At 39.1% G+C, this 15115-nt stretch overlaps 1 protein-coding gene across 1 annotated transcript in view; it reads left to right on the top strand.

The window, feature by feature from the left end:
• Nucleotides 1-15115, top strand: part of CNTNAP5 (contactin associated protein like 5) — a 697937-nt gene that overhangs the window by 635251 nt on the left and 47571 nt on the right. The window lies entirely within an intron of this gene.

The raw sequence follows: 15115 nt of genomic DNA on the forward strand, positions 1-15115 counted from the left end.
GGGTTCTTCTTCGGGTCTTTTGGAATTACTCCCCAAGTAAGTCTGAACTGATTAATGGGGAACTATTACCCACCAATACCATACTGAAGACCAGAAACCATGGTGGCCCCAGTACTCTATGTCAGTTCATAGGTGGCAGGAGACAGAGAATGCTTCAAGCTGCCACACCTTTGCCTGCCAGTAGAAAAAGAAGAAAAGGCAGGAACATGACTCCTGCTACAGTTCTCTAAATTCTTAATGAGTATGTCATTTCTTTTTTTTTTTTTCTTTTTCTTTTTTAAATATGTGGGGTGCAATTCAGGATTAGGTAGACAAATGATCATCGTATAGGTGAACTTTGGGCCTCCCTTTGGACCCCACGATGACTGGTTTGAGATCAGGTATCCTTATTGTTGTCATGTGACCCTCCCCTCCCCTGGAAGTGTACGGCTGCTGCCAATCCCTTTCTTATAGTATTATGATAAATGTTCAGGGTCTGCTTATGAGTGAGAACATGTGGCACTCAGTTCTTTGTTTCTGTGATAGATCATTGAGTATTATAGATTCTAAACCCATCCAAGTTGCTGTGAGGTCCAAATGTTTGTCCTTTATTGCTGCAAAAAAATTCCATGGTGTATATGTACCACATTTTTTAATCCAGTCTACTTTCAATGGGTAGCATGGTTGTTTCTATGTTTTTGCTATTGTGAATAACGCTGCAATAAACATGCATGTGCAGATATCTTCTTTATAGAATGATTTGAGTTCCTCCAGGTACATTCCCAGAAGGGAAATTGCTGGGTCATATGGAAGGTTGATTTTTTAGATCTTTTGGGAATTGCCACATTGTTCTCCACAGAGGTTGTACTAGTTTACACGAGAAGCATTCCTTTTTCCCTGCACTCTCTCCAACATCTGCTATTTTTTGAGTTATTGATGATGGCCATCCTGGCTAGAGTTAGGTGGTATCTCAGGGTGGTTTTAATTTTCATTTCTTTGATGATTAGTGAGGCTGAGCATTTTTTTCATGTATCTGCTGGCTGTTCATATGTCTTCTTTTGAGAAGTGTCTATTTATATCTTTTGCCCACTTTTTAATAGGACTGTTTTTTGTTTTGTTTTGTTTCTTTTAGCACGTTTGAGTGTCTTGTAGATCCTGGATGTTAGGCCTTTGTCAGATACACAGTTGACAAGTATTTTCTCCCATTCTGTGGCTACTTTGCCAATTCTTGCTGGCTTCTTTTGCTTTACAGATGCTTTTTAGTATGGTGAGGTCCCACTTGTCTATCTTATCTCTTATGGAATGGATATTTGTGGTTTTGATCAGGAATTGGCAGCCTATTCCAATTTCCTTAAGGGTGTCTCCTGTGTTTTCTAAGATTCTTATAGTTTGAGGTTTTATGTTTAGGTTTTGATCCATTTAGAGATGATTTTTATGTATTTTGATGTGTAGGGGCCCTATTTCAATCTTCTGCATATGGTAAGCCAGTTTTCCCAGCACCATTTACTGAATAAGTTCTCCTCTCCCCAGTGATTGTTGGTGGAGGCTTTGTCGAAGATGAGTTGGTTGAGAAATTGAAGTTTTGCTTCTGGAATCTCTATCCTGTTTCATTGTTCTATATGCCTGTTCTTTTACCAATGCCAGTCTCTTTTGATTATTGTAGCCTTATAGCAAAGTTTAAAGACTGGAAGTGTGTTTCTTCTCACTGTGTTTGCTTTGGCTATTCATGGTCTTTTATGTCTCCGTATGAACTTCCATATTGTTGATTCTAGGTCTGAATAATGCTGGTAATTTAATAGGTATATATTGAATCTATAGATTGCCTTGGGTAGGATGGACATCTTAACAATGTTGATTCTTACAATTTATGAGCATGGGATATTTATTTTTGTCTTCATTTATTTCTTTGAGCAGTATTCCATAGTTTCATTGTAAAGATCTTTCACTTCTCTGGTTAGGAAGATGACAAGATATTTCTTTCTTTCTTTCTTTCTTTCTTTCTTTTTTTTTTTTTTTGGTGGTGGGCGTATTGTGAATGAGATTGTGCTTTTTATTTGGTTCTCCACCTGTTTCTGTCTCTTATAGAGCTGATCTGGAGGCAGCATAAAGTCTTAGGGATTGAAAGCCTGGGAAGGATTTTAATTCTCCATCACTGATGAAGCTTAGCTTAACTGAGTAGGAAATTATTTTTTGGAACTGTTTCACTATGAGAACTTTGAAGATTGGACTCCAGTCTTCACTAATCTGTAGTGTTCCATAGTTAAGTCTGCTTCTATTCTAATTGGTCCTCCTTGGTATGTAGTTTGATCTTTCTCTCTCACTGCCTTTGGAGTTTTTTTTTTCATACCCACTTTGTGTATGTGAATTACTATGTGTCTAGGAGTTGATTTTCTCATTTGTGCATTGCAGGGATTCTGTGAATCTCTTGTGTTTGGATGGTCGCATCTTTGACGAGATGCAGGAAGTTTTCTTAGATGACTTCATGGAATGTTTGTTCCAGGGCACTCACATTCTCATTTTCTGCTTCGGGGATACTGATTAGGCATACGTTCAGTCTCTTAATATAATTGCACATCTCTTGAAGACTTTGTCTGTCTTTTTAAGCTTTCTTTCTATGTTTTTAACAGTTTGGGTTAGTTCCACATTTTGGTCTTCAAGCTCTGAGATTCTTTCTTCTCCCTGGTTATTTTGGCTTTCCAAGTTTGTCAGTTTAGTATTTATTTTACTGACCATATTCTTTATAGCTTGCATCTCTGTAATTAATTCTTTCATGTTTTTGTCTTTCCTTTCTTGATTCTTATTTATCTTTTCCAACCATTCCCTTATCTCTGTGTTTGTGGTCTGAGACCAGTCATTGTAGGCATTCTTCATTGTTTGAGTACGAAAATCTGTATTCTTATGGACTATTCTTTTTGGACTTTGGGGAGTACTTGTCTTTTTTTGTTGATTTCTCTTCATTTGTGATGATTTTTTTCTTTTCACTTTACTTCCATTGCTCAGTGAGAGAGGGAATAGTTTTCACTTCTGTTTACTCAACTTATTCTTCCTGTGGTACAGCCTCCAGATTTGTTTGATTTTTGAAACCTGGCTGGGGGTAGGGAGCTATGCTCTCCTTTAGCAATTTTGAGATTTGAATAAGGTGTAATAAGGGGGTGCTAATGTTTAAAAGCTGCCTGTAGATCACAATCTTTGCTGACTAGTGTTTGGGCCTTCTAGGACCCACTTTCCACCACTTCATAATATGTTCATGTGAGGGGAATGTATGGATATTCCCTGTGTACAAAATAACATCAGGGAAAGTAAAGGAACTGAGAAAGAGAGGAGGGAGAAGAAAGGACAATGAAGATAACAAAGAAGAGTAGAAAAATCAAACAAACCAACAGACAGACAAACCAGTAAAAAAGAGAAAAAAGAAAAAACAGCTAAAACTTACAATATGAAGATTTTTTGCACATATATATTTTTTCATATACATATATATATCCTTATGTGAAAAAAGAATAAGAAGAAGGAGTAAAACAAAATGAAATATACACACCCCCAGCAAAATGTATAGAGAGAGCAGGGAAAAATAAAACAAAACAAAAAAGCTTTTGTAATCCTTGAGTACCCTCTTTTGGCAGTATCCGAAACTTTGGGTTCTTTGTTGGCATGACCTAAGCACTGCCGCTCTTGGCTCATTACAGAGAGGTGGGGACTCTGACCTCTAGATCTGTCCTCTTGCTCACAGTGCAGTTGGGGGATTCTACAAACCACCCCCAACTGATTCACCTGTGTTCAGCCCTTTCCATGTGTGCTGATCAGGATGCTCCCTCCTGGGTCACATGAGTAGCAAATCATTGGGGAAAAGGAACTGGGTTGGTTTAAAACTCACTCCACTCATCCACTGCAGGCTGGGTTGTCTCCAGCTTGCACTTGTAGACCTGCAAATGTTTCAGTTAGGGGGATGGGGCGCCTGTGTCTGCAGTCTTGGTGTCCTCTCTAGGGTGGCACTGATCAACCTCATAGAGGTGCTGAATTCATCCTTTCATCTTAGGGAGTAGCTCCACTGTTCACATGGGTAGGCTGGATCCTGTCTCCACCCAGGTACCAGGAGGAAGGTGGTGGGAATATCTCTGCGTCTTGTCCTCTGCCAGGACTTGGCTGCTAGTTCTTCTGGTGGATTTTTCCCACTGTCGCTGCTGCCAATGTCTGATCTGTCGCCAGAGATTGTGGTGGTGGGCAGTGCCAGCAGTGGGCGTTTTCACCACTTTCTTCTGGGTAGGGTCACAGAGATGATGCCTGCCTCGGGGCCATGGATTGTGCTTGGATCCAAGTAGCCATGGGTCCGCCACCTTGGGAGGAGAGCTCAGGCCACTTGCTCCCACACCACCACTCAGTCAGACACTCACACACCCACTTGCCAACACACTCACATGCATATTCATCCCTGTGCACACTCATCTATACAGACACTCACACAGTCTGGCTGACTCTGTCACCATCTCGAAATCTCCCCACCCAGATATAGTTTTCATGCTTCACAATACCCTTTGACTTTTTACAATGGGCTCTCAGGTTTGTTTTAGTGCTTCAATGCCATGGAAGACAGCCCCTGATTTGCTTCCTAGGCCTGGCAGGGTGATGGGGGGAAAGGGAATAGATAAAATATTCATAACTGCTGCCCAGCATCTTGTGAAACTCTTCCGTATAGTAGGATTGGCAGGAACAATTAGAATTAGCATCAGAAAATTATCTTGAGCTTCAATACCTTTGTTCTTGACCCCAGTAAAACTTTGGTTCCACGTGAATCAAGATGAGGTTTTACTATGTTGGCCAGTCTTGTTTGGAACTCTCAGACTCAAGCCGTTGCAGATCACAAGTTCTGCTACTCATCACTTGCAAGCATTCCCTGGCATCCTGGGTGGGCCGGCATCTTTCCTAGGAATCTCCCAGTACATGCAAGTCACTGGGTGAGAGAAGCTGCAGATGAGTCACCTGGTCATTCTGGAGAATAAGACACAGTCAAGAAGGGTAAGCAGTAATGAAGGAAACCAGCTCCATGCCATGGCACCAGAAACATAGGCCCTGTCAGATCCTGGAGGTTGTACCTTCTCTCATGAGTATATAATTTCAAGAACATAGTGTGAATTAATAAACCTCGCTGTGCTAGGTCTAGAAAATTTGTTTCTCAAATGGCAGTTGAATGAACCAATCAATAGTAACTGACTTCTGGATTGAATGCTGTTCGTTTGGTTTAGATTTCATTCCCCCTCCTAACAATAGTAATTGGTATCTTCTGTAGATACTGCTTATTCTGGATTTATTTGTTTAAGTATTTATTTATTTATTTATTGAGTCGGTGTCTTACTCTGTCACCCAGGCTGGAGTGCAGTGGCACACTCATGGCCATCCCAGCATTGACCTGCTGGGCTCCAGTGATCCTTCCACCCCAGCCTTCCAAGTAGCCGGAACTACTGGCACGCACTACCATGCCCTGCTAATTTTTTATTTATTGTAGAGATGAGGTCTCAACACACTGGTTTCAAACCTGTGGGTTCAGGCAATCCACTCACCTCAGCTTCCCAAAGTACTGGGATTATAGACTGAGCCACCAAGCTCAGACTATTTTTGATTTATTAACATAGCCACTAGTTTATTTGTTCCTCGTTCCTTTCTTTTGCTCAGACGTTTCTACTTTCTGCCAGATTGATTTCCTTTTTTTCCTAAACTAAATCCTTTTGAATTTTTTGGGGGGGGCGTAAGACTCTCTCTATTGTAAACTCTTTATCCGAAAAAAAGATTTTTTAAAATCTATCATCTTGGAAAAGAATTTTGCTAGACATACAACTCAGATGTTGAGAAATTATGCAGACATGTGATGCAGCCAACTGGGATGGGCTCACAAGAGCCGTTTATACCTATCTCCCCAAATTCTGTATTCAGTGATGTCAGGATGATCACTTGAAATCAGCCATATGAGGAGGGCTCTCACCATGGATATCAGAAATGCGAAAGGCCACCTTCCCACTGAAGATCCACTTTCAAACATTCACTGGTACATTGTTGTGCTCTTGCCTTCTGGTTTCTACGGTGGCTGCTGAGAAGTCCACTGTCGATCCTGCTTTGGAAGGTTCTCTGGCCACAACCACAATCATCCATCCCTACCAGCTTATATAAAGTCTTCTCTTTTCTTTGGTATTTTGCAGTTTATTATCATGTGCCTGGTTGTAGATTTCTTTTTTAAGCATCTTCCTTGATATTTTTCTTTTTCCTGTATCTGTCAGCTCATTTGTATCTATGTATCTCGTTCATATGTATTATTCATCTGTATCTATGCAACAGTTTTTAAAAATTCTCAACATATCAAATCTTGCTGCTGCCATATTTTCTCTATTCAATTTTTCCAGTTCTGAATTAGATAAATCTTAGGCTTTCTGATTCTAGCATCATAACTCCTCCCCGCATTTTGCAGTTTTTATTATTTGTTGCCTTCTGTGCAATTTATTTGGCTTTATCTTCACATTCACTAATTCTCTACACCTAATCCCATTCAATAAATTACTTTTTATCAATCATGTCTTTTATGTCTAAAAATAATGTTTTGTTCTTCTTCAAACATGACTATTAATTAAGATAGTCTGTTGTTCCTGTTCTTTTGATTGTTCGTTTTCATCTTTTCATGTCTTTAAGCAGTCCATTAATAGTTATTGAACATTTTGTCTCTGATAGTTTCAATATCAAATTGTGTAGGGGTCCAACTCTTTTACTAGCTGTTTTATACCTCTTTCCTTTGTAGCTTGTTTCCTTGTGCTGTGTGTGTGTGTGTGTGTGTGTGTGTGTGTGTGCGCGCGCGTGCACACGTGCGCACACACACACACACATGGATGAGCACATTCATATTTGATTAAAATTCATTTGTGGCTACTCTGAAGATGAGACAATTGGAAGCTTTCCTCAAAGTAAGATTTATGTTTATTTCTGCCAGGTGCCAGGAGGTACTATCTGTCCATTTAGAGCAATTTCAATTTCTCACTTTTTTTTCCTGAACTGAGGATTATAAATTTGAGCTCTGTTCTTGACTGAGATCAAGCCTCTGGTTGAGGCCTCAGAAAAAGTGTTTTTATTACTAATATAATAATAATAATAATAACAACAGCAACAACAACAATAATATTTTGTTACAGTTTTGTTGTTTTTGTTTGTTTTCTTTTTAATTCAGAGACACATCAGAGGTGAACTGGTATACTGCTTATTTCCTGTGCTAATAGGTAATACTTTTCTGGTTTGCTTTCCACTAAAGCTTAATGTGGAGTCTCTGACTTAACATCTTCAATTTGCAAGGACTCAAGGCTTGAAATATCCATTCTTCTCCAGAATGGCTCACTTATTTTTTCCCCCAATGTAACCTCAGTACAGGCTTATGACTCATTGTGTTGGTCTCATCCTCCTCAAAAAATAAAAAAATAAAAAAACTTAGGACTCTTCTTCCTGAAGTTCAGCAAGGCGTTAAAAATATGGCTGTTGGTCTAAATAGAGCAGAATTATTTTTTAGAATATCTTATCTATTATATTGCCCCATGCTACCTAAATATATTTTAGGTCACTGAAACCTCATTCTAACTAAATCAAAAGAGGAGAGGAGAGACAATTTGGGCTTACTAACCACAAAGTCTAGCTCTTTTTCGCAGCACCTGTTTCATTAAATAAATGTTCCAATAACATCCTCTTGTTTAAAAAAATAGTAATTTCATCCTTCAGTCTTACCACTGTATATGGCGTTCACGCAAACCTTCCCCCTTTTGAGTTAAACCAGCAGTGATACTGTTGAGATGAAACTTTAAAGCCAGGTCCTACATTCTTGATAGACCCCTTTTAATTTGGTTTCTGAGCCCCTGTAATTCTCAAGTAGAAAAAAATCATGTTGAGATTGGAAGAAAGCCGGGTGCAGTGGCTCAAGCCTATAATCCCAGCACTTTGGGAGGTTGAGGTGAGAGGATTGCCTGAGCCCAGGGGTTTGAGACCAGTCCGGGCAACTTGGTGAGATCTCATCTCTACAATATATCAAAAGATTGGCTGGGCGTGGTAGTGCGCGCCTATAGTTCCAACTACTTGGAAGGCTGTTGTGGAAGGATCACCTGAGCTCAGTAGGACAGCCTGGGGCGGCTGTGAGCGTGCTACTGCACTTCAGCCTGGGCAACAGAGTGAGACTCTGACTCAAAAAAGAGGAAAAAAAAATTGAGGAAAAATACTCAATAAAATGTCTTCATGGGATGGGAGACCTCTGCCCACTGGGTTTCCTTCTCATCCAAACTGCTGTTGAACAGACGGAAGGATTTGTACCACATTTAATTTCTACTCTTCTGATCTATGAATTATCTCTAGCTGGAGGTAAACAAGGACAATATGGCTACCAGGCTCATTATCAAAGAGGAACACTAATTCTTGGAACCCTTTGGAAGCAAGAGAAACAAACTCTATGCATCAGAAAGAGAGTAGCATAGGAATGAAGAAGGAGTGGTGCAGAAATGATTAAGTGGAATTGACAACGAATGCAACCCATACCTCACAATTTTAAAAAAGATGATTTTGTAGGACATTTTCAACTGTAAATCAAGGATTTGGAAGCATTTTTATACTAGATACTAATGGGAAAAATTTGTAGTAAATATAGTGTCTCAGTCTTCTTTAGTACTCCTAATAGCATTCCAAGTTTGTTCATGTTCTTTTTGTAAGAGAAAGGAGCAATTCATTATCACAGTGCACAATGATTTAGTATGTACTCTATGCCAGCCAAAGTGTTACAGACGCTATTATGAATAAAGCCCTTTGTTTTCCCGAGAGTTCCTATGATGTAGAGGTCAGCCCATAAAAATAGCAGATATAATCATCTACATTAAAACTTCATTATTGGTTCTCTATAAATGTTAGTGCTCAAATATGACAGGTTATGAGATGATGCCATGTCTATTCTTTGAGTTACTGATATTTCTTGATTTTCAAGAAAGATTATTTGGTTCGGGTCTATTGCATCAGTGGGTTTAAGAGAAAGTAACATCAAAAAGAAAGAGAAAAAGCATGTTTAGAGAGGTCACTATTTGAACACGATCCTGTTTCTGGGAAGTTACTTAATTTGTTGAAAGTATGAATGTGCATTCCTTAGATTCAAACAGAGTGTGCCTTATCAGTGTATTTATTTCTAAGGCCCTGTAGAATTTGGCTATGTTATAAAAGTATAACAGTCAGACAGATTTAGGAATTCAAAGAACTTGAATGTCCTAGAAACTCTACCTTTTTTCCTTTTGTTTATATTGTATACTCTCGATTTCTTCTTTACTCTGCCAAAGCGCATCAATAAATATCACTGTAAAATGAAAACTCCTATTTGAGGACAGAATAAGAAATAATTATTTTTCTGAAAAAATACATTTTACTGGTCTGCAGATTTAGGAAGCTGTTGCTTTTTAAAATATTGCCGAATGTTAAAGTTTAGGTGGAAAGGAGTTGTGGTACTACCTTTAAACTGAAGCTACCAGGTTTTGTTTAAGTATTAAAAAGGTGTGCTGATGACATTATTTGTTTATGCAGCCAGCATTTATTAATCCTCTCTTACCTGCCAGTTTGATAGTCCAAAGCTCATACCTGGCAGAGGCATTTTCTTGGATTTTGATGGTTGATTGCCCATGTAGCTTTAAATGTTTATTTGGCCCTAGAAAACTATACAAACATTGAAATAATTCCTTCTCAAGCTGCATGAAATTGACAGTTCATCTGTGAATTGCAGGGCAATTTGTGAATACTTGCATATGTTTTTAGCCTGTAAAACTGATGTGAATTTTGATTGCATCTGTCGCGCAGTTTCTTTAATTTTCTCCAATCCCCCAGGTTTTAATATGGAATCTACTGTGTCTTCAGCCACATCATAACATCAGTGAATACATACTCCAACATCATAGTATCATCCAATGGATACAACAAACACCTTTTCCAGTGCTAAATCCCTCCCCAAGCATCTTACACAGGATGAGTTATGGCTGCCATTCTTAGAAATCACGGCAGAATTTATGCATAGAAGTGAAAGGTGTGGACTTCAAAGTGCTCACTTTAGACATCCGTGCTCTAATTCCTTTTTGACTTTGGGTTCAGAGCTGGTGCAGTCTGCCCTAAACTGGGAAGCAAAATTCTAGAGTGGAAAATGATCCGCTTTTTTGGAGACAAATTGACACATATTTGCTTCTCTTCTACGGTTAACTGTTGTGTGACCTTGGTGAACCTGTCTAATCTGCTTATAGCTCCTAATGTGTAAAGTGAGGATAGTAATACTTAACTCATTTAACACTTAATCCATTTAATAATTAATTAGTACTTAATGCATTCATAGAGCTGTGGACAGGTTTAATGAGACATTATGGACAAAGTACTTGATATTGAACATACAATACATGCTAGTTTATTTTTTAATTATTTTTAAAGAATGTAGGAACATAAAAGAGGAATTTTAAAAAATGTGCCTGTCAAAGTGACTGTGAATATACCTTCCAAAGAGGCACTCAGATATACCCTGAGGGAGCAATTCTGAACTATGGTGAGTCATGGAGAACGGAGTGTAACTCACTCAGAGCACTGTTGCAAGAGTATGTCAGAGTCATGACAACCTAACCAAGGAGAGCAAAAGAGAATATAATAATTGATGAAAACCGAAGGTACAAAATGCAGTATCTTCTTCAGGTACAACTGGAATCAAAAACTCAATTTTAAAAAGATTTTCTTTATTTTATTTTTTATTTTTATGTTAAAGATGTGGTGTACAATTCAGAATTAGATAAATAAGTGGTCATCATACAGGTAAAGTTTGGGCCTCCCTCTGGTTTCCCCTTTGCCTGGTTTGAGATAAGATACCCTTGTTGGTGATGTGTGCCCCCCCCCATTCTGCTACTGGCAAACCCTTTCTTTTAGTATTAGGATGAATGTTCAGGGTCCACTATGAGCGAGCACAGGTGGTACTCTGTTCTTTGTTTCTGTGATAGATCACTGAGTATGATCGACTCTAAATCCATTCAGGCTGTTGAGAAGTCTATAATCTTGTCCTTCTTTAAGGCTGCATAATCTCCCAACGTGTATATCTACCACATTTCTTTTATCCAGTCCAGTTTCAATGGGTAGCACAGTTGGTTCCATGTTTTTGCTATTGCGAATACTGCTGCCATAAATATGTACGCAGGTATATTTTTTGTAGAATGATGAGTTCCACTGGGTATATTCTCAGAAGGGGAATTGCTGGGTCATATGGAAGGTCAATTTCTTTTTTTCTTTTTTTTGAGTTGGAATCTCACTCTGTCGCCCAGACTGGCGTACAGTGGCTGCTCCCGGCCACCACAGCCTCGACCTGCTGGGCTCCAGCGATCCTTCCGCCTCAGCCTTGTTTCAAGTAGCCGGAATTACAGGCACATGCTACCACGCCTGGCTGATTTTTTGATTTATTGTAGAGATGAGGTCTCGCTGCCCAGGCGGGTCTCGAACCCGCGGGCTCAGGCAATCCACTCACCTCAGCCTCCCAAAGGTGCGGGATTACGGGCTAAGCCACCGAGCCTGGCTGGAAGGTCAATTTCTTGTTCTTTTAGAAATCGTCACACTGTCTTCCAAAGAGGTTGCAATAGTTTACCTTCCTACCAGCAGGGTAGAAGTGTTCCTTTTTCTCCACATCCTCACCAGCATCTGTTGTTGTTTGTTTTATTAATGATGGCCTTTCTTACTGGGTTTAGGTCGTATCTCCACGTGGTTTTGATTTACATTTCTCTGATGATGAGTGAGACTGTGCACTTTTTCATGTGCTTGTTGATTACCTGTATATCTTCTTTTGAGAAGTATCTGTTCATGTCTTTTGCCCACCTTTTTTTAAAAAAAAATTTTATTACAAAGATGTGGAGTACTATTCGGGGTTAGGTATTAAACATTGATCATGCAGGTGCCCTTGTTGATGAGGTTTGACCCTCCCTCCCCCAGCAGTTTCCCTCAACTGCCAATCCCACCTCCCTACCTCCTCTGACAGTTTCCCACTAATGCCAGTCGCTTTCTTATACCATTATAATTGGTCCAGATCTGTTTATGAGTGAGAACTTATGGAACTCTGTTCTTTGTTTCTGTGATATATCACTGTGAGTGATTGACTCCAAATCCATCCAAGTTGTCCATGTATTTGTCCTTCTTGATGGCTGCATCATATTCCATTGTGCATATGTGCCACATTTTTTTCTATCCAGTCCACCTTTAATGTTGCCCACTTTGTAATGGGGCTGTTTGTTTTTTTTCCTTTTGGCATGATTGAATACCTTGTAGATCTTAGATGTTATACGTTTGTCAGATATACAGTTGGTAAATATCTTTTCTCATTCTGTGGGCTGTCTTCCCACTCTCTTGATGGTTTCTTTTGCTTTCCACAAGCTTCTCAGTTTGATGAGGTCCCATTTGTCTATCTTATCTCTTATGGCATAGACATCCAGGGTTTTGATCAGGAATTGGTTGCCAGTTCCAATTTCCATAAGGGTGTCTCCTACATTTTCTAAGGTTCTTATAGTTTGAAGTTTTATGTTTAGGTCTTTGAACCATTTAGAGTTGATTTTTGTGTATGGTGATAGGTAAGGGTCCTGTTTCAATCTTCTGCATGGTGTAAGCCAGTTTTCCCAGCACTTTTTACTGAATAGGTTCACTTCTCTTCAGTGGTATTGGGGGGAGGCTTTGTTGAAGATTAGTTGGTTGAGAGATTGAAGTTTTGCTTCTGGAATCTCTATCCTGCTTCATTGGTCCATAAGCCTATTCTTGTACCAATGCCAGACTGTTTTGATTATTGTAGTCTTATACTCAAGTTTAAAATCTGGAAGTGTGATACCTCCCACTTTGTTTCTTTTGCTGAAGATTGTTTTGACTATTCATGGTCACTTATGTTTCCATATGAATTTATGTATTGTCATTTCTAGGTTTGAGAAGAATGATGTTGGTAATTGAATGGGTATTGTATTGAATCTGCATATTGCCTTGGGTAGGATGGACCTCGTAACAATGTTGATTCTTCCAATCTGTGAGCATGGAACATTTTTCCATTTGTTTTTGTCATCTTTGACTTCTTTGAGCAGTGTTTTGTAGTTTTCATTGTAAAGGTCTTTCACATCTCTGGTTAGGAAGATGCCAAGGTATTTTGTTTTTCTTTCTTTTTCTTTTGTGTCTATTGCGAATGGGATTGTGCTTTTTTATTTGATTATCTGCCTGCTTGCTGTTGGTGTAAAAGACTGCAGTTGCCTTTTGCACACTAAATTTGTACACCGAGACTTTGCCAAAGTCCTTTATCAGTGAAAACATGTTTTTGACAGATTCTCTTGGGTTTTTGAGGTCAGGATCACATCATCAGTAAAGAGGGATAACTTAATTTCCTCTTTTCCTATTTGGATACTCCTGATTTCCTTCTCTTGTCTAATTGCTTTAGCTAGGACTTCGAACACAATGTTGAACAGGAGGTGTGAGAGTGGACAGCCTTGTCTTGTTCTGGTTTTCAAGGGAAACATTGCCAGTTTCTGTCCATTTAGCAATATGCTGGCTGTGGGTTTATCATAGATGGCACTTACTATTTTAAGTTATGTTTCTTCTATCCTTAGGTGTTTGAGGGATAGAAGAAGATATGTTGGATTTTATCAAAAACTTTTTCTGCATCTAATGATATAATTATGTGGTTCTTGTTTTTACATCTTTTTTTTTTTTTGAGTTGGAGTCTCACTCTGTCGCCAGACTGGAGTGCAGTGGCCACTCCTGGCCACCGCAGCCTTGACCTGCTGGGCTCCAGAGATCCTTCCGCCTCAGCCTTCCAAGTAGTTGGAATTATAGGCATGCACTACCATGCCTGGCTGATTTTTTGATTTATTATAGAGATGAGATCTCGCTGCCCAGGCGGGTCTTGAACCCGCGGGTTCAGGCAATCCACTCACCTCAGCCTCCCAAAGGCGTGGGTTTACAGGCTTAGCCACTGAGCCTGGTTGTTTTTACATCTTTTGATATATATAATTGCATTTATGGTCTTGCTGATGTTGAACCAGCCCTGAATCTTGGGAATGAAGCCTACTTGGTCATGATGGATGATTTTTGAGATGTGCTGTTGGATCTGATTTGCTAGCATCTTGTTGATAATTTTTCATCTATGCTCATTAGGTATATTGGCCTGTAGTTCTCTTTTTGTTGGATCTTGACTTGATTTAGGTATCAGTGTGAGGTTAGCTTCAAAATTGGGGAGAATTCCTTTTTTCTCAATTGCCAGGAATACTTTCAATGGGATGATATCAGCTCCTCCTTGTATGTTTTATAGAATTCTGCTGAAAAGCCATCTAGTCTTGATTTTTCTTTTCTTTTTTCTTTTTATAGGTAGTTTTCTTATGACGGAGTCAATGTCCTGGGTTGTTATTGCTCTGTATAGTGTCTCAACGCCTCAACGTCTTCCTGTTTCAACCTTGAAAGGTTTTGTGATCTCAGAAAGTTCTCCATTTCATTTAAGTTATCAATTTTGTTTCCATACAGGTGTGCATAGGAACCTCTGATAATCTTCTGTATTTCTTTGGGGTCAGTTGTGATTTAAACTTTTGCATTTCTGATTATGTTTATTTGGGCTTTTTTCCCCTCTTTTTCTTGGTCTTTCTGACTGGGGGGGTCCATTAATCTTATTTATCCTTTCCAAGAACCAGTTTTTTGTTGATTTTTTAAATTATATTTTTGCCTTCTTTGTCTTATATTTGATCTTTTACTTTGATGATCTGGATTCTTCTGCTAAAGTTAGGGTTTTGGTGGTCTTGCCTTTTCAGCACCCTTAGGTGATTTGCTAGGCTATTAGCTCGTGATCTTTCTGCTTTTCTGATGTGTGTTCATAGATATATAAATTCCCCCTCTGAGAACTCCTTTAGTGGCATGCTAGAGGTTTTGGTAAGACATTTCTTCATTTTCATTTGTTTCCAGGAATCTTTTTTTTTTTTTCTCTTTTAATTTTTATTTTGAAATCGTGGAGTACAATTCAGGGTTAGGAATACAAATGTTCATAGTGCAGGTACCCTTGTTTATGAGGTATACCCCAACTTCCTCAGGCAGGTATCCATCTCTGTCAATCCCACCTCCCCATCCCCCACCC

The sequence above is a fragment of the Carlito syrichta genome, unplaced genomic scaffold (assembly GCF_000164805.1).
Source record: "Carlito syrichta isolate Samal-C Ts95f unplaced genomic scaffold, Tarsius_syrichta-2.0.1 Scaffold308256, whole genome shotgun sequence".
Taxonomy (NCBI): domain Eukaryota; kingdom Metazoa; phylum Chordata; class Mammalia; order Primates; family Tarsiidae; genus Carlito; species Carlito syrichta.